This window comes from Lithobates pipiens, unplaced genomic scaffold (assembly GCF_037356315.1).
Source record: "Lithobates pipiens isolate NorthernLeopardFrog02 unplaced genomic scaffold, aLitPip1_a1.2 Scaffold_8, whole genome shotgun sequence".
Classification (NCBI taxonomy): domain Eukaryota; kingdom Metazoa; phylum Chordata; class Amphibia; order Anura; family Ranidae; genus Lithobates; species Lithobates pipiens.
In genome coordinates, this window is record NW_027507903.1 from 439,918,686 (window position 1) to 439,944,417 (window position 25,732).

Genomic DNA, 25,732 nt, shown 5'->3' on the forward strand with positions numbered 1-25,732 from the left:
GAATAATAGAGTTAGGTTAGGCACATTTGATCTTTTTTGCTATTGTCTCTATAATGTTGAATCTTTTCTCTCTAGGTAGAATAATCTTGAACTAATAGAGCTAAGATTAGGTACATTTGACCACAGGTTCGATGGACAGAGATCGTTATTGTCAGCGTCATGTCAAATCTCCTATCTTTTGGTTTTCGGATTCTGCACGTTCGTTGTCGTTTGTTAAAACGATAACGAAAATACCTGAAATTCGGACGAAAATGCATTTGGACGAAAACAAAGGCACATGTCTAATAGGTTTGGTACTGCACATACACATAGCAGCGCAGGGGATCATACACATTTAGAGAGCCAGGTCAGAAATCTGCTTCTGGTAGTTGGAGGTCCAATTGCATGACACATTAGAGACAACTAGGGAGGAACTAAAGTGCAGAGCAGATTGGCTGATAGCTGCTTTCCAGGCTGGTTGGATAATGGTAGAGGGTCTCCTAATCACTGCAGATTTTGTCTTCATGTCTCCACCACCAGGACAGACATGATCCCAATCATCTTCAAGAGTCCCTGCAACTGAACTTTGCTGCAACATTCATGTGGAGGTATATTTATTAATACAGTTTGTGCACAATTCCACCAGGACTCCTGTTGCGCCCTTTGCTGATGTAGCAGAATCTCTGACCTCTTCCAGTCTAATGGAAATCTTCAAGGCAGAAGATAACTGACATCCTTCTTTAAGTGGTGGGTTGTGAGGCATAGTGGGTGCAAAGGTAGTAAAAGTCATTGGGAGCCAGATACTTCTTGGATGTAAAAGAGGTTTTATTTCTTTGACAGTCCTTTTTATATTTTGTAGGGGAAAGAGGGTTAGGGCCAGGTCACCCTTAAGTAGTTGCAATTTCAAATGGCAGACTCCAGGACTTCAATAGGAGAGCACCCGTACAGGGAAAGGCCCCAACAAGGTGCCACTTCTACACGTGCAGGATTGTCGTCTCCTATGGTAACAGTACTTAAACAGTTCCTAACTCAAAGTAACAGTTCTCTCAGCTGTGCTACAACTTCACATTGTAGTTCTTCAGCCCCTTGAACTCCTGGTCTCTCACTGAACCTTCTGATTTATTAACTCTGAATCCCGTGAGCTCCTCAATGCTTCTGCGTTGTTATTTCCCTCAAGCGTCACCCACGCTTCCCTGCTGGGTCCCTAGCTTGGCACTTTGGATACCTTCAAGCTTCACCCCTGCTGGCCGGCTTGGTGCCTAGCTTGATACACAAGGCTACTCTGCAAGCGTCACCACCACTGGTTGGGTCCCTGACTTGATTACCCTCTGAAGTTTCCCGATTCTCCACCGTGCCAATTCGGTGAGAATACTGCTCCGGTACTTGCTTCAGTTACTCACTGTGGTCCCTGGTAAAGATGATTGGTCACTTCGTGGCGACAGCTTCCCTTCTACCTCTGACCACTGACAGATTCTCCAGCCAGCAGAACTATCATTTTTGGTTGCACTGCAAGTCGCAGTCCCAACCCTGTGCTGCCCACTTACTTCTGGATAGGCCCTCACACAGCCTGGCAGCCTGATGCCCCCGGGATAGGCCCAGCAGTACGGAACGTACGACACACATCCACCCAGGCAGCGGTCCGAGTGGCAAACAAGAACCTGGATCACCTGTCATCACCCAAATATATAGGCTCTCCCAGCAGGCCAAGGGATTCAACAAAATCCCTGCCCATTGGCTGAGATACCCCATATACCCACAACCTGACCTTGAGTTGTCCTTCTCAATCGAATACCCCCAAGTGCCCGGCCACCTGGTGGTAGAAGAGGAAAGTACAACCAGGCCAAACTTATGGAGAAGTCAATGGATCCCTAGTAATTCACTACAGTAGTTACTCCTGACAAGGAATTTAGTGAGGAGCTCCCTGACTAAACCCCAGGGCGCTACACTGATAATACCTGTTTGTATATTGGGTATATGTACTATCATCATAGCTCCCAACTGTCCCTGAAATCAAGGCACTGTCCTTGATTTGGAACAAAGCTCTTCTGTCACTCTTTCCTACTCATTTGTCCCTCATTTTGGTCTGATCTATATAGTTGTATATAAAATGCACATTTTATATTTCAAAAAGTGTTTTACAGTGCTAAACCTTTAATCCAATTTCTAAACTCCTGCATTTGTACATTTCAAAAGCCAATATAAAGGAATATTAAGGGCTTAACTAATCATTTTTTTCCAAAACTCTTCTTTAATCGCTTGCCTACTGGGCACTTTTACCCCCTTCCTGCCCAGGCCAATTTTCAGCTTTTAGCGCTGTCGCATTTTGAATGATAATTGCGTGGTCATGCAACAATGTACCCATATGACATTTTTATCATTTTGTTTACACAAATAGAGCTTTCTGTTGGTGGTATTTAATCACCGCTGGATTTTTTATTTTTTGCAAAATAAATGAATAAAGACTAAAAATGTTGAAAAAAAAAGAAAAAAAGCGTTTTCATAGTTTGTTATAAAATTTTGCAAACAGGTAATCTTTCTCCTTCACTGATGTGCGCTGATGAGGCTGCACTGAGAGGCACTGATGAGGCGGCACTAATGGGCATTGATGGGCACTGATTTTCAGTGTACATGTCCCTTTTAGAGAAGCCAGTAATCGCTCTCTTCTCCCCTCCTCATGCATGAGGGAAGGAGTGCCAATAACCGGCTTCTGTTGACATCTGTGATCAACTGTGATTGGACACAGCTGATTACGTGGTAAAGAACTGCTAATTGTCTCTTTACCTCAATATGTGATCAGCAGTGTCCTCTAGACACTGCAGTCACAGAGAGTGCCGCCTGCGCCCCACAGTAAGTGCGATCACGGCATGCTGTCACATGATGGCGTCCCAGAACTAACTGACCGAGCTGTAGCCATCATTCGGCTATAGTGTGGAAAGCAAATGGTTAAGGGGGGCGTGGCAGGGTGTGTGTCCTATGCCTACATATTTTTCATACCACCCAACTTTTTGACATGGGAATGAGGGACACCTATCAGCAAAAGTATGCAGGCATAGGACACACCCCTGGTCACGCCCCCTTAAAGGAGAATTGTACAAAAAAACAAGATTCGTTAAACCCACAAGTGCTGTTTTTTTAACCACTACTACCTTTATATTGGCTTTTGGAATTTACAAATACAGCAATTTGGAAATCACATGAAAGGTTTAGCACTGGGAATCACTTTTTGATAGATAAAAAATGCATTTTATATACATCTATATAAATCTGACCAAAATGAGGGACAAATGAGGAAGAATGAGGGACAGAGAGACATTGCTCCAAATCAGGGACAGTCCCTAAAAATCAGGGACAGTTGGGAGCTGTGATTTTTGCTAATAGGTGTCGCTTGTTTCATCTCAAAAAGTTGGGTATAGGTATGCTTTTATTAATCCTTTCTTATATAAACCTTGTATTATTTCCATACTGGTGTGCATCTATATACTTTATGTTATATGCTGGTTGCAGTAGTTCCACTTCCACTGCGCCCAGCTACTCTGATTAAATTACTGGTTAATTTCCCAGGGAAGGAAATCTCCTCTGTTCACAGAGGCTCTGTCCTGGGTGGAGGCACTGCCGATTTTATTATCAAACCCACTCTTCCACTTAGCGAAGGTTCTGGTTCTCTTATTTACCTTCAGGTTTAGCGCGCTATCCTGTTTGCGAAGGGCCATTTGGCATTAACCCCCCTCCAAACATAGGGTTTTACATACATAGCCTTAGAAGTTCTAACATAAATAATTATGTTCAATGCAAAGGTCAGATGTTTATAAGGTGAGAGGCCCTGTTCCTAGAAGTTTGCCATCTACAAAGAATGATAACTCCAGGTATGTATGGCTGTACAGAACATGGTATGACAGATAACAGCAGTTATCTCTATCTACCTTCCATCAGTGCCTTTATGTTGTTTTTGTCAGATCTGATGGTGTCTGTCTGTGCTGCCCTCTGACCTACAGTAATAACTGAGTACATAGTCCTCCCTTACAGCTGTGATTACATTTTCAGAGCCGTTTACCAGCATGTGGGTGTGTGTAATCCTTGACTAAGCAACTACTTTCTCTTCTGGACTGCGAGCAGTAAGTAAAAGGGATATTTCTTTGGGATTGTCTGCACCTTTTTATAGAGAAGTATATAACACTGCCGACATTTTATAGTATCTGTGAAGGCCACTTGGTGACTCAGATGGTAGACCTTATCTCATTATGTAGTTTTCTTTTTTTACATTTCAGTCACAGTCTCCTCTTCTATGATGTGTTTATAAAATAGTCCGACGGATACATTACATGCATTTTATATGTTTCTTTTTTCTTTTTATATGAATGTTGGTTCAAAAAGACCAGGGAACACTAGGGCTTGTTTACAGTTGCAGTCAGAGGATGGTAAAAATAGGCAGATGAGCTCCCAGTTGCCCACTCCTTAAGCTGCCAAAGCAGCCAGACTAGATCTTACACATGGCGCAGCAAACATTATACCCCCTGTTGCATGTGGTGGACAGTATTGCCACCTACCACGAGCCATACAAGTGAATGAGGTCATGCTGCAACCGCCTCCAACTGCCTGCACTGCACTCACATGCCGATTTTACAGGGTTAAAACAGGCAGTGCGGAGATGGCATAGCACCTCCTCACTCATACCTCCCAACTGTCCCGGATTTGGAGCAATGTCCCTCTGTCCATCATTCCTCCTCATTTGTCCCTCATTTTGGTCTGAGCTATATAGATGTATATAAAATGCACTTTTTATCTATCAAAAAGTGTTTTCCAGCGCTAAACCTTTCATCTGATTTCTAAATTGCTGCATTTGTAAATTCCAAAAGCCAATATAAAGGAATAGTAGTGGTAAAAAAAAGCACTTGTGGGTTCAACCAATCTTGTTTTTTTGTACAATTCTCCTTTAAGGGGGTGTGGCAGGGGTGTGTCCTATGCCTGCATACTTTTGCTGATAGGTGTCCCTCATTCCCATCTCAAAAAGTTGTCCTCACTACCTGTCAAATGCCTCCGAAAACGAATTACCGGTAATTGTGGATCACTTTTTTGGCAGGACTTAGCCTAGCAGGGGCTTCAATTTTAATGTAATATTCAGAATTTTTTTTTATATTTTCAGGCTTATTCAACAAACAGGGTCAGGACAATGGGGTGGTACAGAAGTTAGCCTTTCTTCCTTGCAGCACTGGAGTCCTTGGTTCAAAGTCAGGACACTGTACAAACTAAATGTTCACTTAGGCTGCATTCACACCTGAGCGTAGCGTGTTTGAACGTTTTTACCAGCGTTTTGTCGCGCGACAACGAGCGTTTTGTCACACTACAACCCGCGACAACGAGCGTTTTGTCACACTACAACGCGTGACAACGAGCGTTTTGTCACACTACAACGCGCGACAACGAGCGTTTTTTAACTTCGGCGTTTTTTTTCAGCCAATAGGAAAAATATTTTTCATCTGCTTATTTTTTCTTGAGCAGATACAGCGCGTAGAAACGCTCGTTGTCGCGCTAAATGCTCGAATCGAGCGTTTCCATTAGTTTCTATGGGAATGAAAACGCCCAAATCAGCCCAATTCGCGCGACAAAAAAGGGTCCGGAACTTGTTTGAGCTTCAGGCGTAGGGCTTCAGGCGACATGGAGTGGAGATGTGAACCATCTCCATTGAGAATAATGGATTTTTTCCCCTCCAGCGTTTTGTAGCTTTAGGCGTAGGGCTACAAAACGTTCAGGTGTGAACGGGCTGTTAGGGCTCATTCACACTTGCGCCAACCCTTGCCACCCCTCTGAAAAGTGATCCCTCGTTGATCATTTTTTTTTAGGTAGCTGGGAGGTAATATGCTGCCTCCTCACCATCTGATTTAATGCAGAAAAACCTGCAAAACCGTGTCGCAACTATGTGTATTGCGCTAGAACAGGTCATGTTTGCTGGTGACACTGCCGCCAAATGTAACATGGGGTATAATTTTTGCTACACGGCATTACAGTCGCTTCACGTGTACCACCCTGACTATTTTTGCAACCCTCAGCCGCAAGTGTGAATGAGGCCAAACTTTAGAGAATAAGGTGTGCTCAGCCAATAATATGCCATTAAAGTGGTTGTAAACCCTTACAAACCACTTTGACCCAAGTCCAAGAAATATCTCCTAAACCTATACGGTTTAGGAGATATTTGCCCGAAGACAGGCACCGCTGTCTACGGCACATGCGCCGTAGACAGCGGTGCGCAGGCGCACTGAGCGCGGCATTTCCAACAACGGAGCTGCCGCGCGTGTCAGCTCCCGTGCGCATGTGCGGGAGTGACGTCATTGCGGCTTTGCCGAATGACAGCGGCGGAGCTGCGAGACCCCACCAAGAAGATGGATGCGCTGGACTACAGGGGACAGCGGTGACTTCGCTGGCTCCTGTGTCAGGTAAGTGACACATAATGGACTACTATGCGATGCATAGTAGTTCATTATGCTTTGCCTTTGCAGGGAATGAAAGAGGAAGTAAACCCATCAGGGTTTACTTCCTCTTTAAGCATGCTGTGTTTTTCATTTCCCTTACACATGATTGGGTATTCAAAGTGAATGCAGTTTAACCTCTTCATGTTGGTCGCATACATATATGCGGCCTTTCGACGGGTTGGCCTTAATGCTGAGAGGCCCCATATATAGAGTTGCCACTTTTTCTTCAAGCCAAACCAGAACATTTTAGAGGCACAGTAATTTTTTTTTTTTAGTATACACTATAGCAGCCATTCTCAACCAGGGTCCCGTGTAACCTTGGGGTTCCTCCAGAGTTTGCTAGGGGTTCCTTGAGCTGTGGCTTATGAACCACCTTTTTGATGATGCCTACAGAAATCAAGGTTCAGCATCACTTGGCAAAGCCAGCAGCATGACACAAAATATATTTTTATCTGTCTTTAAGGGTGGCATTCTGATGGCCCGTACACACAATCCGAATATCGTACGTAAACGGTCGTCCGAGGAAGGATCGTATGATTTTCGGATCGTGTGTACACTACTTTTGACAGCCGATCAGGATCATACATCTGATCTTATTCGATCGGGCATGCACGATAATTTTACTCGTATGATTCCAGATTGTACGATTTTCCATTAGTCAGTATAGTTGTCATCCGAAAACTCAATACAAATACATTACAACACATGACATCACTTCCGATTTTTTTTTCTGTCATATGAGAATTTTCGTGACTTTATTTAGCTATTCAATTTCTACTTGCGACTATTAAGCGGAAACAGTCGTACGATTGGTCGTGCAATATTCGGATCGTATGTACGTACCATGAGCACCATTTTAAGGGGAACATTCTTTCTATTGACCACCAGTATAAGGGGCATTGTTCTATTGACCCCTGAGGAATTGGTTTAAGTAAGGGTTCCTCGAGACCTGAAAGTTATTTTTGGGGTTTCTCTAGGGTTAAAAGGTTGAGAAAGCCTGCACTATAGGATTGTAACAGACCTGGGATGCATTTGGGCACTACAGAGAGAATAGTAATATGGTGCACATAGTGCCCCCTCACCCTCCTGTCAAGCACTGTTCTCAAGCCACATTCCTGTCTGAATAATGTGTCAGGTAGACTGAAACCCGGACACATGATTTAAAACCCTGGACTGTTTGGGTGAATCCTAGACAGGTGGCAACCCTACGCATATACCAAAAATACCACTTATTACCAAAATGTAAACAATGCTGTTACAGGTGGGTGACGGAAAACTCCTGATTGCTACTTGTGATTGGGAGCTTGCCGATCATATGACCGCGGTGACAGCTAAGGCCGCCTCCGCCTCCCAGTGTCTGAAACCTCTTAGCCCTTGTACACACGGTCAGACATTCCGACAACAAAATCTGTCGGATTTTGTCCGAAACTTGTGTTGCATACACACGGTCAGACAAAGTTGTCGGAAAATCCGATCGTTCAGAAAGTGATGACGTTATTTCATTACGACAGGACTACGTTCAGGCTAGTAGCCAATAGCTTTGGTCTAGGAATTTGATCTGAGCATGCGTGGCACTTTGTCCAATCGGAATTCTCTACACACAATCAGACAAAGTCAGATCGGATCATGTTGTCGTAAAGTTTTATAGCCCAGCTCTAAAACTTTGTCCGTCGGACATTCCGACGGAAACAGTCCAATGGAGCCCACACACAGTCGGATTATCCGACAACACGGTCCGATCGGACATTTTCCATCGGTATGTCCGACCGTGTGTACAAGGGCTTCAAAGGCTGGGAGGCACCAGCGCTAAGGGCTTATTCACACCATGGGGGTTGTTTACGAAAGGCAAATCCACTTTGCACTGCAAGTGCACTTGGAAGTGCAGTCGCTCTAAATCTAAGGGGTAGATCTGAAATGAGGGGAAGCTCTGCTGATTTGATCATCCAATCATGTGCAAGCTAAAATGCTGTTTTTTATTTTCCTTGCAAGTCCCCCTCAGATCCACAGCGACTTTACTTCCAAGTGCACTTTCATTGTAAAGTGGATTTTCCTTTAGTAAACAACCCCCATATGTGTTGGGAGTGCATCAGTGCATTGACACGGCAATTTGCCGTGAGCCTTCTGATTTCAGTTCACATGGCTGCGCTGCAATGGTGCGCATTTGTTGTGATGCACTACATTGCATTTCAACGCACTGCGGGGCATTAAGCTAAATTAAATGTTAACCATAAGCTGCATCATTTACAGCACATCCGCACTGCTCTTTTCATAGCTTACACAGGCAGATGCGGTAAAATATGGCCACTGGTGTTAACAAGACCTTATTTTATTTTTTATTTTTTTGAATGTGCACATTCTCCACTCCTTTAGCAAACCTACCCCTGTATATTTATATGGCGGAGAGCTTCATAAGCTGTTTGATCGCTTTTGCAGTTGCAATAAAACTGCCCATGTGTATGGCCAGCATAACCTGGCTCAGCTGGCAGCTCTGTGATCTGTGGACTCAGAAGTAATAAGCCTTCACTTTAGCAGACTTTCACTAACTCCACTCCATGCTCTGCTTCTGCATCCAAGTCTAGTTACTTACTTATCTTTAAATATAGCCGCCTAATGCCTTCAATATGTATGAAATATACCATATGCTGGGGTTTGCAGACAATAGGTGCTCTGTTTTATAGAACTCCCCTCTCCTCTCCTCTCCACACCCCCCTTCTCTCCTCCTTAGTGCTCCTTCTCCCTGCCTTCTTCCTGAGCCTGGGGCTGCTGAATGACATAGGGAGAGTGCAGTACAAGCTCTGAGCTCTGCCTGCATCTGGGTGTGCAGATCACTCTGCCAAGGTGGATGTGACAGTGGCTGCTTGGTGCACCAGTCCCCAGACAAGGTAAGTCCCTGCACAGTGGACCATCCTAGGGAAGGGGGACGACTGGCCTTTGCAGTAGTAGATGTGTGTGTGTGATGCATAGAGATGAGCAAAAGTTCCAAAAAGTTCTTAAAGAGATACAGAACTACAACAGGGGGTTGCTGGAGGACCACAAATTGTGGTGGCCACATACCTAGTGGCTTTTCTCGCAGCCGTTTTCAGTGGAATTTCAATTATCAGTGACATGCAAAAGATTTTAGCTGATATAATAATAGGAAAACAAATAAAAGGAAGCTTCATTTTACATATTTGATGGACCTGTGATTAAGAAATGGAGAGTGTAGTCATAATGACGATTTGTAATTAAAAGCTCTGTGATCATTTGCATGATTGTTTGATAAAAAAAAAAAAAAAAGATGAAATGAGAAGTGATTTTGTTTTAAAAAGCAAATGATGTTACCGGCTTTAATTATTCTCCTTCTGTGCATTGGGGCACCTGTATTGTCACCTGGCAGGCGAGGGCATTTACAGGTAGTTGGCGGTTTATTACTTGGATATTGCTGATAAATTGCTTGGCCACTGAGCTATATGTTTTTTTTTTGTTTTGTTTTTTTATTGTAATTGAATAAAGATTTTTACTTCAAGGGGTTATTTAATTTTTGAGACTTTAAAAATTGATTATGCTGCAAAGACAAATCAACTTTCATTAGACAGCCTATTCGTGATTGGTGTCTGTGGTTTGCTGCACCCTGATAATTACTGTACTGTGTTATTATATAAGCCCAAACTTTCTTCTTCATATCATTATTATTATCATTACTATCATATCATTATTATATATAATAATAATAATAATAATATTATTATTATTATTATTATTATTAGTAGTAGTAGTATTAGTAGTAGTAGTACTATTATTATTATTATGATTATAATTATGATTATTATTAGTACTATTATTATTATGATTATTACTATTATTATTATTATGATGATTATTATTATTATTATTAGTATTATTATTATTATTATTATTATTATTATTATGATTATTACTTCTATTATTATTATTATTATTATTTATAGTACTATTATTATTATTATTATTATGATTATTACTACTATTATTATTATTCACAGAGCAGGTTTGAGTGACAGCAGGGGGACTCAGGTGTGCTTGTGTTCTGGTGTTGATGGTATTCTCTATAATGTCAATTTTGTTCATGTACAGCAAGAATGACAATGGAACAGCTGCACATATGTGTAGGGCAATAGTTATACCATTGCTAGTCATAAATAAATTATGGACCCCATAGTGCCTGAAATGAAAACTGTCTAAGATGTTTCGTATTGCATTCTCCAGCTGTCACGTTCAGCATTGAATTTACAGTAAGTGCTTACTGTTGGGCAATGCAGACAGTTCACTTTCATCCACAAGGCCTTATAATTACTATTATTATGGTAGTTGTGATTTGTAGGCTTGTACGCTTGCTTATTTTTAAGGTCGTGAAAAGGGCGTATTTGTGTGTTTCACCATATACAAGAAAAACAGACATAACCACAAAGAAAAGAAGCTTAAAGTGCATGTACTGTATATCTGCACACACTACACACAGGACAAACACAGAAGTCTATGGGGGTTATTTACTAAAGGAAACTCCACTTTTCACTGCAACTGCACTTGGAAGTAAAGTTGCTGTAGATCCGAGGGGGACATTCAAGGAAAATAAAAAACAGCATTTTAGCTTGCACATGATTGGATGATAAAACCAGCAGAGCTTCCCCTCATTTCAGATCTATCCCTTAAAATTAGAGCGATTGCACTTCTAAGTGCACTTGCAGTGCAAAGTGGATTTGCCTTTCGTAAATAACCCCCTATGTATGCACAATGTATAACACACATACAGTACACACATTAAAGCACAAATGTAAAAAGTATTCTGCTTCCCATATATTAAATCGAATTGAATGTAGCAAGGTAATATTAAGTACTTATATAATTTGTATAGAGTTACACAGTCCGTGGAAGTTGATAACATGTAGGTGTGCATGTATATACTGATAAATGTATCTCAAGTTTGCTATCTTATGACAACTGTTTGCAATGTACATAGAATGTACAGGGAATTCAAGGTACACTCAGGTTTGATAAACATTCAGAATTCATTCATCGGTGTGTGATGTCACAGTACGCAGAAACAGAAATAGATTCCTTTGTGTACATAGGTGGTGTATTGTGCTAAAAATGTGCTTTTATCCATTCATTGTGTATGTGGACTGTGTGGTTCAAAATGTTAACTAAAGGTGGTTCAAAATGTTTCACAATAAAATGTTGTTTGATACATTTCTGAGCTGAGATGTAACATTTTGGACCCACAGCAACTTGTAAGCAGTGGGGAAAAGGAAGGAAGGAAGGGGGGGTGGAGTTGGCATGAGCGTGGCAAGAGTGCCACCTTTGCAGCCAGTGTACAACTTTACCAATAACTCTATTGTACTGCTGATTTGGTTAATCAATTTACATTTGTACATTTAAATTTGCATTTGGGTAATAAATTGGGTAATTTGAGTACCAGCAGGTGTAAATACATGTCACTTGCACCTTTTGATGCGTATAATTGTATGTTTATGCAAGTTTTAAGAGGAAGCAAAGTCCCATTTTTTTTTTTTTTTACTTTTTCTCACCTTCAAAAGTGAAGGCATAATGTGATTTGACCCACTGATTGGCCCCCTGCTGTGTCAAATTGCAGCGAGAAGGGATCGCCGTGTGCACCCCAGACCCAAAAGTGCAGAATCACATACAGGTATGTGATTCTGCACAGGGAAGCCACCTTGTCGGCGTACATGTACTGTATAGGGTAGGCAAGCGGCTAAGCAACTACAGCAACAGTTTTTGGGGATAAAGGTTAAATATAAGCTGACCATTGTAAGCACAACTGTCAGTGTTAAATGGTTTGTCTCAACCCTCTAACTGCCATTTTTGCTGGATAGCTTGGTCTGTTGAAGGAAGTTGAAAAAGATCAAGCTTAAGCTGGCCATACACCTATAGATTATCTGCAGATTTTCTATGGTTAGATTGAAAAAGTGCAACAGATTTCTCCATATTCGCTAAACTGTGTGGATGGAGGAATCTCACACTTTTTCCATCTAACCATAGAAAATCTGCAGATAATCTATAGGTGTATGGCCAGCTTTAGTGGCAAGGATCACCAGGTGAAAATAAAGGAAGCTAAGAATTGGTGATCTGCAACATATTACATGTTTGTGTTTGGATTTCACACCACAAAGTGTCTGGAAGTATCAGTTGCTTGTTAGTCATACTCTGAGTATTTGGGAAACCCCTAACCTCAGGTGAATACTTTATTTAAGCCTGTATTGTAGCTCTCAGAACATTGACAGACCCCCATCCCACTATTTCATACTCCAATACAAGTGCCTGCTTATTAGATATTGGTGCCCCTCGTTGGATCGTAGAATTAATGAAAAGGTGTGCGAGCTTCAGATATAATGTTATGGGTGCCAGAATGTGTGTATTCAGGGTTCTGGGGATCCATAATAGCACGGGTAAAATATTGTGTCAACTAGAGGTGCTTCCAGGCAGCTTGAAGTGGCAGGTTAGCATTAGAATGACCATTTTGAGTTTTATATGCCAAGCGTGCTTTCAGTATACCATAAAAATCTGTGTTTTGCTGACTGGAGCTCATGAACCTCTAAGTGTCCATGGACTTTATTCAGTAGGGCACTGTAAAGAGTACTAATGATGTGCAAAGTACAGTAACCTAGCAGCAATCAATCAGAATCTAATATATTGTATTTAGATCAATGACATATTGCTTGCTCTTCTTCATAGTTTCATAGTTAGCAAGGTTGAATAAAGACACCAGTCCATCCAGTTCAACCTGAGTGAGTGGCTACAATTGTCCTTATCCCTGTACATTGGACACTCACATCAGTCCCTACCCTCAATGAGCCAACAATCCAAGGTCCCCATTCATATACTAAGGCCAATTTTGGACAGAAGCCAATTAACCTACCTGCATGTCTTTGGATTGTGGGAGGAAACTGGAGTACCCAGAGGAAACCCATGCAGGCACAGGGAGAACATGCAAACTCCAAGCAGGTAGTGTCATGGTTGGGATTTGAACCAGTGACCTTCTTACTGCTAGGTGAGAGTGCTAACCACTACACCACTGTGCCACCCAGTGTGATTGATTGTTAAGAAACACTAAACCTAAAATGTACCTGTCACCTTGTTTCATAATTTTTTTTTACAGTAGTTTGAGTTTCTTAAATGTAGATTTAGGTTTCATCAGCTTTCGGTTGATAGTACATACTTACCCTGTTTCCCCCTAAAATAAGACCTAGCGTGATTGTCTGTGATGGCTACAATATAAACCCTACCCCCCAAATAAGCCAAATAAGGTCTTATTTTCAGGGTAGGGCTCATTTTTGGGGAAACAGGGTAGGGCTTATTTGGGGGGTAGGGCTTATATTGTAGCCATTACCGACAATCACGCGAGGTCTTATTTTCGGGGAAACAGAGTAAGTCTACCCATAGACACGAGATGTGTCATACTCAGATAGCCACCCTTGGAAGTCTGTGGACATCTTTAGCGCTTACTATGCATATACTTATTTTTCCTAAGTCTGAGAATAACCCCCATCTTCTAACCACTTGGCAATGCCCAGGCTCCTGAAAATGTATTTTGGGGTAAGTTGCTGCATGCATAGAACATTTGGGGAGCTTGCAAGAACAGTTGTAAACTAAGTGAACTTGTAGCCAGGCTATGGACATTAAAGTATTTATTGATTAGTAATAAGCAGTAAATGAGCATTAAAGCAAACCCTTATTGAATTATGTAGCTGTTGGCGCTGTGGGGCAATTCATCCTTAAATGTCACAGCAGAGACACTGAAGTCCTAACCGAAGCCAGCCTTAGCTCACCTGCTCCCCAAGCCTAGTTGTAGCTCAGCAATCCCCACCCTTTTATTTTAAGCTAACACAGAGATCTAGAAATAGAGAGCAAGATGAGCTGAACTGCTGAGCAAGCCAACTTGAACAACTTCAGTGCTTCTGTTGTAAACTTTGAGGATGAATTTCTCCACAGTGCCTATAGCTAAAAAGGTAGGGCTTTTTTTTTTTTTAGCTGGAATTTGGTGCAACTTAGTTCTGCCACCTCTGGCTCTGGCCTCTGCTCCCTGCTCATTACTATCACTTGTACACATAGAAGTCCAGCTTCTGTGTTTACAAGTGATAGCTTGTCTCCCAGTGACTCCCACAGATTGGATCTTCTGAGCAGATCCCACTTACTGCAGGACAGTGACAATTTGCATTTGTTTTGTTGTTGTCAAGGCAATTGTAATAAAACTGAGATATTAGCTTTTTTTGTTATTTACAATGTGAAATGCTCATTCTGTGCCATAAAGTACTTGTATTATATCTTGTATCAGGTCCTACAGATTACTGTTGCAAGGCTGACATTACATTTAACACACAAAATAAACTAGGGGCTTAGATTATTTGGATTCCTAGTGACTTCATAGGCTGCATTCATATGAGGAGCTCGGTGACTGGTACAGAAAAAACATACAATCATGTTACTGTTTGAAGATGTTGCATTTGGTCTGCATGGAGCTCTGTAAATACCTGGAGTACCCAGTCTTTAACTCCCCTTCAGTTGCTTGAAAACTAGTCATTTAGAAACGCATTGCTTTTCAGAGTTTTTCAGTCAAAAATAGGAGGCAATTGTACCCTGCTCTGCCCAACCCCCTCCATCCCCACTTAAAGGGGTTGTAAACTCTCATTTTTGGTTTTATTTTTTTTAAATAATAAACATATCATACTTACCTCCACTATGCAGTTTTATACCGAGTGGCCCTCATCATCTTGTGGGGTCCCCCAATGGCACTTGCGGCTCCTCCCCATATCGATAAACGCCCTAGGAGAAGCTCTCTCCCTGGGGGTTACCGTGCGGGCACACTCTTGAGTCCAGCATTCGCGTCCATGGACATAGAATGCTGGACTCGGCCCGCCCCCGTAATCATCTTAAGAGTTTTCACGGGAACGAAGGGGCCAAGCCCAGCCCCTGAAAATCAACCCTACACCATAATCCCCCCTTCACCAAATGATTTGGGCCCGTGCACAAAGCAAGGTACATAAAGACATGGATGAGCGAGTTTGGGGATGGAGGAACTTGACTGACCTGGCCTTTTCCTGATAGAACACCTTTGGGATGAATTCGAACGGAGACTGTGAGCCAGACCGTCTTGTCCAACATCAGTTTCTGACCTCACAAATGTGCCCCTGGAAGAATGGTCAAAGATTCCCATAGACACACTCCTAAACCTTGTGGACAGCTTTCCTGGAAGAGTTGAAGCTGTTATAGCTGCAAAAGGGTGGGCCAACTCAATATTGAAGCCTACGGACTAAGACTGGGATGCCATTAAAGTTCATGTGCAGTTGTCCTAATACTTTTGGTAATATAGTGTATGTACAGTACCCTGGCAGCCAATGGCTCCAGCTGCTGTGTGAGCCAATTAGGAGAGAGAGACCCAGGAGAGCCGCTGCTCTCATGCACATCACTGGATCAAGATGGGGCTCAGGTAAGTATAAGAATGCATAAAAGAGTAGCTCTACTTTTGTTCAGAAAAACACATTCCCCTCTGGTTGATCTATGTACAATACAGGTACTTTAACAAACTTTGTTGCAGAGTCCTACCTTTTGTTGTTCTGAAGTAATCACTGTGTTTGTCTGTGTCCTTGTGGTAAGTAAATCTAATGGGAGTGGTTTCATAATTATTAATCAGCTGCTGCACCTGCAGAGCTCTAATAAGGAAAATTGCAGGGTCTGCATCCCTTTAGACATGATTTCCTGTTGGGATTATCTCACCAAAAATTAAATTTTTGTTGCAGGTGGTTCCAAAAATCTGACTCTGTATTTTAGTGCAGACTTCTGGGAAAATAAGTAACATATACACTATATTATTTATTTTTTTATTTGCTATTTTTTTCTGGCGAAAGTGGAGTTACCCTTTGAAGTAAAAAGCCTTCTGCCTTTAGAACCACTTTAGCAATCCATGCGATACACACATCAACTTGACGTTAATGCCTCAATAATAGGACAAGGGCTTGATAGCTATAGAGAAGTTTTCTCTGTAGGCAGACTTGTAAATACATAAGATCTTAAAATAAAACTGGGGGTCCCGTTATTTGCAGTGATTTCCTCTTACTTCCTGTTTGGCTGTGGGTAAGATCTGTGCTTAATTATTTTGCCCCCTAGGCAAGACTAACACTCTCCCCCCGGGGTGCCGTTAGTCTTGCTAAAGGCCGGGCAGGTGACAGGATCAGAGAGCAGACTCACCGGACTGCAGCTACGTCTCCACCTCCCCAGTTATGCATGCCGCCTCCTCCGCTGACCTCATGCCCGGTGCCTCCTCCGCGACCTCATGCCCACCTGCTCCGCCTCATGTTCCTCATTCACCAGGCTAATGGAGAAGTCAGCAGGTCATGGGTGCACCCCCTAGGCAGCAGTGCGCCCGAGGCGGCTGCCTAGTTCGCCTAGTGGGAGCCCCGGACCTGGCTGTAGGCCAGAAAGTGAAGGGAAATCTCTGCAATGGGACACAGATAGCGAAAAAAAATGTGACAGGGGTTATAACCCACGCTTGCTCTATCCAAAATGTAAAAAAAAAAAAAAGTTTTGCCTATAGTTCCACTTTAAGACTCTTAACTTTCACTACTACAACAACACTTACTGTAACTGTCATGAAGGCACCTTCCTGCTTGCAGTACATTTAATACATGTGTAGGGACCCTGCAATTTAAAGCCAAACCTCTTTCCTGTCTCTGCCTCATCTTGTCACTGCTGGCACAAACCATTGCATTGCCACTATAAACTAAAGGACAAATGCATATACACTTTATACATTGAACCCGTTGTTACTACATGGAGGAATTCAGAATCATTTGACCGAATTCAATTTTTGCTAAAGAGTCCCTTTAAATGGCTTTAACCTCAACCTCAAACTCTAGCCCTTGTCCCTATCGAAAGACTTTTATTATAAGGCGTATACATTGTATACATAGGATTGTCATATGCATATGACATGGTTAATGCCTCCTTATCAGCTGTGTCAGAGAATACTGACATAGTGATATATAGTAATGTAGATAATTGAAAGCAGCCAAGAAAAAATCATATACCTACTCCCACATTATCTAAAACCATGGCTACCAATATACAAGACTAAACATTAAAACATACAGCATAGTCAAGATGTGCATAACAAATTACTTTTTACAAGCAATCAGAATAGTGGTACTGCTATGTATGGTCACTAGGGATGAGCCCGATGTTTGAGTCGAATATAAGTTCGACTCGAACATCGGCGTTCACCTGTTCGCTGAATAGCAAACAATTTGGGGTGTCCGCGGCAAATTCGAAAGCCGTGGAACACCCATTAAAAGTCTATGGGAGAAATCAAAAGGGCTAATTTTAAAGGATTATATGCATGATATTGTCATAAAAAAGAGTTTGGAGACCTGGGTCCTGCCCCAGGGGCATGTATCAATGCAAAAAAAGTTTTAAAAACTGACGCTTTTTCTGGGAGCAGTGATTTTAATAATGCTTAAAATGAAACAATAAAAGTGAAATATTCCTTTAAATTTTGTACCTGTTGGGTGTAAAGTGTAAAGTGGCGCATGTTTCTTGTGTTTACAATAGTTCCTGCACAAAATTACATTTCTAAAGGAAAAAAGTAATTTTTTTTCAATGACTTTTATGTGTATTGCTGGGACTGACAATTCATTATAGCCGCGAGTAGGCGGCTATAATGAATTGTCAGTCCCAACAATACACATAAAAGTCATTGAAAAAAAAATGGCATGGGATTCCCCCACAGTCCATTACCAGGCCCTTTGGAACCCGAACCAAAATTAAAAAAAAAAATTGTGTGGGGGTCCCCCCAAAAATCCATAACAGACCCTTATCCAAGCACACAACCTGGCAGGCCACAGGAAAAGAGAAGGGCAAAGAGAGCGGCCCCCCTTCTGAACTGTACCAGGCCACATGCCCTCAACATGGGGAGGGTGCTTTGGGGTAGCTAAAGCACCGTGTCCCCATGTTGATGGGCACAAGGGCCTCATCCCCACAACCCTTGCCCAGTGGGTGTCAGGTTCTGCGGACGGGGGCTTATCGTAATCTGGAAGCCCCTTTAACAAGGGGACCCCCCAGATCCCGGCCTCCCCCCCTGTGAAATGGTAACGGGGTACAAACGTAACCGGGTGGCCCGCCCCCCTCTGAGGCTACGGGGACGCCATAGGGATGTACCAGTGCGTCGGAGGGGGCGGGGTCAACCAGCGACATCACCGTGTGGCCCCGCCCTCAGTTACAAAAGAACTGTCAAAGTGAAAACACGTCATACGGCGGGGAGCCTCCCATGGAGGTGGGTCGGTTGCATTTTTTTTTCTTTTTTGTCCTTGGGAGAACCAAGAGAAAAAGAAGAAGACTTCGTGGGACATTTTTTTTTTATTTATTTTTTTATAAAGGTCTTGTCCCCAAGCTGTGTCATGTCATTTTTACCATTTTCACACTTTTTCACTCGGGGGGAGGCTGGGATCTGGGGGTCCCCTTGTTAAAGGGGGCTTCCAGATAATCCCCCTGCCCACAGACCCCCACAACCACCAGGCAAGGGTTGTGGGGATGAGGCCTTTGTCCCCATCAACATGCGGACGCGGTGCTTTGGCTACCCCAAAGCACCCTCCCCATGTTGGGGGCATGTGGCCTTGTATGGTTCAGGAGGGGGGCCGCTCTCTAACCCCCCACTTTTCCTACGGGCTGCCAAATTGTGTGCTCAGATAAGGGTCTGGTATGGATTTTTGGGGGGACCCCCACGCCATTTTTTTAAAAATGTTGGCATGGGGTTCCCCTTAAAATCAATGCCACACTTTAAGGGCCTGGTATGGAATTAGGGGGACCCCCGTGCAATTTATTTTTTAAATTTTGGTTCAGAGTTCCCCTTAATATTCATACCAGACCCAAAGGGCCTGGAGCCAGTTGCAGCCAAGTCCATCCTCACCACTGGAGGCTCTGGTGAACACCTGCTGGCTCTTAGACTCCGCGCCCCAGGGAATCTTACGCTCTAACCCCGGTGGGATCCATCTTGGTGTTCTGGCGGCCCTGCCTTCCTATCACCTTGACCCCCGTCCGCAACAGTCAGCCGTAGGGTCCACAACCTTGCGGTGCACTCCTAATCCCTACGGTGTGCATCTGTCACCTGGCCTCAAGGTGACCTGACAATTCCTTTCAATAAAAATAAGCCAGGATCAATCTCTTGTACAGAATCTTAAACAGGATGGGTATAATTCCATGAACTGGCAGGTTCTTTTTCAAAATGGTTCTCCTGAAAATGTCATGTTTCTGTTGGCGGGGCAGTTTCCAAAATCAAGGACAGATTGCTACACAATATAATGTTTATGTTTCAGATTAATTCTTACATGAACCATGACATTACTATCCAAAAAAAGCATGGGAGAAAAGTCTAAACCAAAAATCTTTTCAAAGAAATTTACTCTAAAAGAATTACCGTACTCATTTTGGCACGTCCTTTTTTTTTAAAATTATTTGCATATGCAAACAAAATTAATATAATGTATATTAAATTCCATGTTAAAATGTGTCCAGCAGATGGCAAGCTTTATCAGAAAAGCTGCTGATTGTACAGTTTTCATATACTACTCATATCTCCTCCCCCAGTCAAAAAGTCTCATACAATTGACTTAGAATATTAGTATATACATTTTTATTCATGTTTTCTTATGTATCTAAGGAACTCAGGAGATGAGAATTATGTCCTTTAGTTCTCCCAGTAGGGATAAGTGAATCTGCTTGGGTTCGACTCATGTAATTAAATCTGGCTTGAAATCCATTCAACCAGGTTGCCAACCTGGTTGAAGACTATAGGAGACAAATCTCAATACAAAATTCTGAAAAAAGGGGTAATTTAACAAACCAGAAAAAACATTTAAAATAGCACAGTGGGTTAATGTCACTTGGAGGGTGACATGGAAAAAAACACGCAATACCTTAAATGACATGCTTAGGAGAAAACATATCCTGGCACCACATATTTTGAGTGTGTAATTGATTTTTTTAATTTTTACATTTAACTTGGCTTTAACACACCACCAGTACCCCAATCTGATTTATTTAAATTACATAAAAAAGGCTATTTATGTAGTTTTAACTGCAACAGCTGTTTTTTTATTAAATGACAGCAGGCGTAAATTGAACAGTGGAAGTAGCAGCCACAACAGATTTTAATGATATAGTAAAGATTACTCTTATAAATATAAAACTAAAGCCCTCAGCTTTGTACAAATTGGGCAGTGGCATACCAGTTCATTAGTATAGTTTGTGAGCTTATTTTTTTTTGCTGTACCATACGTCAATGTCTTAAAAGTTAAATGTCAAAACAGAGTGCACAAAAACACTTCCAAACCACAACCCCACATTCCCTAAACCTCAGCCCATCCTCATATCTCACAATTAATGTCAAAATATTTTTAATATAGACTTCAGTTATGTTTGTGATAGAAAAAAAAAAAAAAAAAAAAAAAAATATATATATATATATATATGTATATATATATATATATATATATATATATATATATATATATATGTATATATGCTTCACCCGAAGTGATAACAAAATGTGCTCACCAGATCGCTTTGGCCACAGAATGACCTCAAAGCAAGACTAATGGGAAGGACTCCTTAATTCAATGCTGTAGCTCCTTTATGCATCCCACTCCAATCAAGCAGTCATATATGGAGGAAGCTGGATCCCAATCCACTTTGCAGGTGTACAAATGTAGGTGTCTTCACCTTATAACATCACTCCATTGCATATGTCAACTTGCATCAAGTAAGCCTGTGAAATGGCTCCCCAACAAAGAGCCACACAAGGCAGGATATAGTGTAATACTGCTTACATTTTATTCTTTAAAAAGAGCACTTACAATAGTCCAGCATGTAATCACAAAGAATCCACTCGAGGGAAGCAGAAACCGATCCGATGCCGGTCTAAAAATCGCAATGTGCTTGGTGCATCTCAGCTGTGCAAGCAATAGTATATGGCTCCAGGGGCGGACTGGCCATTGGGCCACTCGGGCACTGCCCGAGGGCCCCATGCCACTTGGGGGCTCCATCAGGGTTGCCAGCCTCAGTAAAACCAGGGACAGTATGTAAAAAAATTGTGTTTTTTTTTACATGTCTCTGAAATGTCCCTTACCAACATCATTTTGGTCTAAAAAAACAGAGATTATAGCTGCCCCACCTCTCCAGTACATTCTCAGCCAATAGAACATGTCTGTGTATACTGTGTCATTGTATACTGTGTGTGTGTGTGTTTGTGTATACTGTGTGGCCCCATAATCTCTGATTGCCTAAGGGGGCCCATAATCTCCTATTGCCTGGGAGGCCACATGAGTTCTCAGTCTGCCCCTGTATGGCTCCTATGGTTGTAGCATCAGGCTTCACCTCTATGCATTTCACATTAGAGCGTGCATCATCAGAAATGCATAGAGGTGAGGCCTGATGCTTCAACCATAGGAGCCCCATACTATTGCTTGCACAGCTGAGATGCACCACAAACATTGTGATTTTTATACCAGCGTCGGATTTGATTCTGCTTCCCCCTGAGCAGATTGTTTGCGATTTCATGCTGGACTATGTAAGTGCTCTTTTTAAGCAGAATTTAAGTGATATTACACTATATCCTGCCTTGTGTGGCTCTTTGTTGGGAAGCTATTTTACAGACTTACTTGATGCAAGTTGACATATGCAGTGTAGTGATGTTATAAGGTGAAGACACCTACATTTGTATGCCTGCAAAGTGGATTGGGGTCCAGCGTCCTCCATATATGATTGCTTGATTGGAATTGGATGCATAAAGGAGCTACAGCATTGAATTAAGGAGTCCTTCCCATTAGTCATGCTTTGAGATTATTCTGTGGCCAAAGCGATCTGGCGAGTGCATTTTGTTATCACTTCGGGTGAAGCACTTTAAGTAAGTTTACTGAAGCATGTGTGCATTTTATTTTTTACGGTGTTGGAGCATACACAAGAAGATTTGTTCACATATGATTATCATGGACATTTTTGATGGTTTATTTTATTTTTCACTTCATTTATCAGATACACATTGTATATTCTATATTAGATTTTTTAATTGTTTCCTTTGCGCCCTTTTTTTTATATATTTTGCATTGTTATTCGTTTTTCACTAATTTAAGGTGCAGCATTGGTATATAACCAACAAATAGTTTTTTGTATTGTGGGTGCCGATACCAAACATTTTCCCCCTCATGTTTGTGATAGAAACAGACTTGCATCAGGACCGTACATGAGCATTTGAATAGGCAGCAAATAGATAATGGAGTGCATTAGCTGAGAGACAGCATCCAAACATATTGTTCAGTGGCTGCACAGTGTATAAATAGCTTGGTTCAGTGCAAAATAATTAACAGGTAGTGATGGCCGAACGGTTCGCCCGGCGGTCGTTTCGCGGCGAATTTCCGACTTTCGCCGTCCGCGGGTTCGAACGCCTTTTTCCGTCGTTCGCCCCGGCGGACTTACGTGTTTAATGTATACAAGAACTTTAACCTTTCGTGACACGTTTATCATGTGTTACAGGACAACCAATTGAGACATGACAGCTCATGGACACTTGGACATTCCCCCTAACCTATAAATACACCCGATCCGGTGGCCATTTTACATTCTTTCTTCTGTCACTGTAGGGAAAGGATCCTGTGTGGAGTAGGGACAGAGAAAACGCTAGCTATTTGGTACACAAAAGTTCTTTTCAGGACTGGTATAGGTGTTAGGTCAGCAGCCTGAGTTTCTTTTGTCAGTTTAGATAAAGGGACAGAGCGCTGTATGCTGCTATTTTAGGGACAGCTCAGCCAGATTAGTCTTTCTTCATCATCATCATCATCATCATCATTAGCTGTTACTATCAGGTCCACAAAAGAGCTGTTCCAGCTAATCGTTCCAGCCTACTCTTTTTTGCCAATTTGTATAGGGACAGGCAGGAAGCAGTGTGTCAGGCAGTGAGGATAATTTTAAAGACTTGCTGTTACTATTAGTTCCACAAAGGTTCTTTTCAGGACTGGTATCAGTGGTACGGTAATAGGCTTGTACACGTATAATATTCTTTCTTCCAAATATAGAAAGAATATTATACTTGACTGCTGCCCTTCTGCTGCAGTCTGCTAATCATTCACAACTCACTTGTTCCACAAAGCTCTTTATCAGGACTGGTAACTTGGTCTGTCTAGGGTGCTACGGTACATAGGCTTGGGTGCGGTACAGTCTGCTGTTCTGTAAGGACCGCTATCGGTCCACAATACATAGGGTTGCCGTGCACTACTGCTGACCGCTGCCCTATACTGCAGCAGTCCTTCATTGGTATAGGGACTGACGTACAGTCTGCTAATCACTAACACACAACCTGCTTGGTCCACAAAAGTTCTTATAAGGACTGGTAACTTGGTATAGGGTGCTACGGTACATAGGCCTGAGTGCGTTACAGTCTGCTGTTCTGTAAGGACCGCTATCGGTCCACAATACATAGGGTTGCCGTGCACTACTGCTGACCGCTGCCCTATACTGCAGCAGTCCTTCAGCGGTATAGGGACTGACGCACAGTCTGCTAAACACTAACACACAACCTGCTTGGTCCACAAAAGTTTTTATAAGGACTGGTAACTTGGTATAGGGTGCTACGGTACATAGGCCTGAGTGCAGTACAGTCTGCTGTTCTGTAAGGACCGCTATCGGTCCACAATACATAGGGTTGCCGTGCACTACTGCTGACCGCTGCCCTATACTGCAGCAGTCCTTCATTGGTATAGGGACTGACGTACAGTCTGCTAATCACTAACACACAACCTGCTTGGTCCACAAAAGTTCTTATAAGGACTGGTAACTTGGTATAGGGTGCTACGGTACATAGGCCTGAGTGCGTTACAGTCTGCTGTTCTGTAAGGACCGCTATCGGTCCACAATACATAGGGTTGCCGTGCACTACTGCTGACCGCTGCCCTATACTGCAGCAGTCCTTCATTGGTATAGGGACTGACGTACAGTCTGCTAATCACTAACACACAACCTGCTTGTTCCACAAAAGTTCTTATAAGGACTGGTAACTTGGTATAGGGTGCTACGGTACATAGGCCTGAGTGCGTTACAGTCTGCTGTTCTGTAAGGACCGCTATCGGTCCACAATACATAGGGTTGCCGTGCACTACTGCTGACCGCTGCCCTATACTGCAGCAGTCCTTCATTGGTATAGGGACTGACGTACAGTCTGCTAATCACTAACACACAACCTGCTTGGTCCACAAAAGTTCTTATAAGGACTGGTAACTTGGTATAGGGTGCTACGGTACATAGGCCTGAGTGCGTTACAGTCTGCTGTTCTGTAAGGACCGCTATCGGTCCACAATACATAGGGTTGCCGTGCACTACTGCTGACCGCTGCCCTATACTGCAGCAGTCCTTCAGCGGTATAGGGACTGACGCACAGTCTGCTAAACACTAACACACAACCTGCTTGGTCCACAAAAGTTTTTATAAGGACTGGTAACTTGGTATAGGGTGCTACGGTACATAGGCCTGAGTGCGTTACAGTCTGCTGTTCTGTAAGGACCGCTATCGGTCCACAATACATAGGGTTGCCGTGCACTACTGCTGACCGCTGCCCTATACTGCAGCAGTCCTTCATTGGTATAGGGACTGACGTACAGTCTGCTAATCACTAACACACAACCTGCTTGTTCCACAAAAGTTCTTATAAGGACTGGTAACTTGGTATAGGGTGCTACGGTACATAGGCCTGAGTGCGTTACAGTCTGCTGTTCTGTAAGGACCGCTATCGGTCCACAATACATAGGGTTGCCGTGCACTACTGCTGACCGCTGCCCTATACTGCAGCAGTCCTTCATTGGTATAGGGACTGACGTACAGTCTGCTAATCACTAACACACAACCTGCTTGTTCCACAAAAGTTCTTATAAGGACTGGTAACTTGGTATAGGGTGCTACGGTACATAGGCTTGAGTGCGGTACAGTCTGCTGTTCTGTAAGGACCGCTATCGGTCCACAATAGATAGGGTTGACGTGCACCACTGCTGACCGCTGCCCTATACTGCAGCAGTCCTTCAGCGGTATAGGGACTGACGTACAGTCTGCTAAACACTAATACACAACCTGCTTGGTCCACAAAAGTTCTTATAAGGACTGGTAACTTGGTATAGGGTGCTACGGTACATAGGCTTGAGTGCGGTACAGTCTGCTGTTCTGTAAGGACCGCTATCGGTCCACAATAGATAGGGTTGACGTGCACCACTGCTGACCGCTGCCCTATA

General features: G+C 42.7%; 1 protein-coding gene across 2 annotated transcripts in view; it reads left to right on the forward strand.

Moving 5' to 3' along the window:
- The first annotated feature begins 4,041 nt into the window (after nt 1-4,041).
- Nucleotides 4,042-25,732, forward strand: part of SYNPO (synaptopodin) — a 155,198-nt gene continuing 133,507 nt past the window's right edge. Inside the window, exon 1 of one of the 2 annotated variants that reach the window (XM_077468306.1) lies at nt 4,042-4,091. The gene's annotated coding sequence lies outside the window, so the exon portion shown is untranslated. Of the gene's footprint in view, nt 4,092-9,160; nt 9,326-25,732 lie in introns of those variants that run through there. The other variant, XM_077468305.1, reaches the window with a different exon arrangement.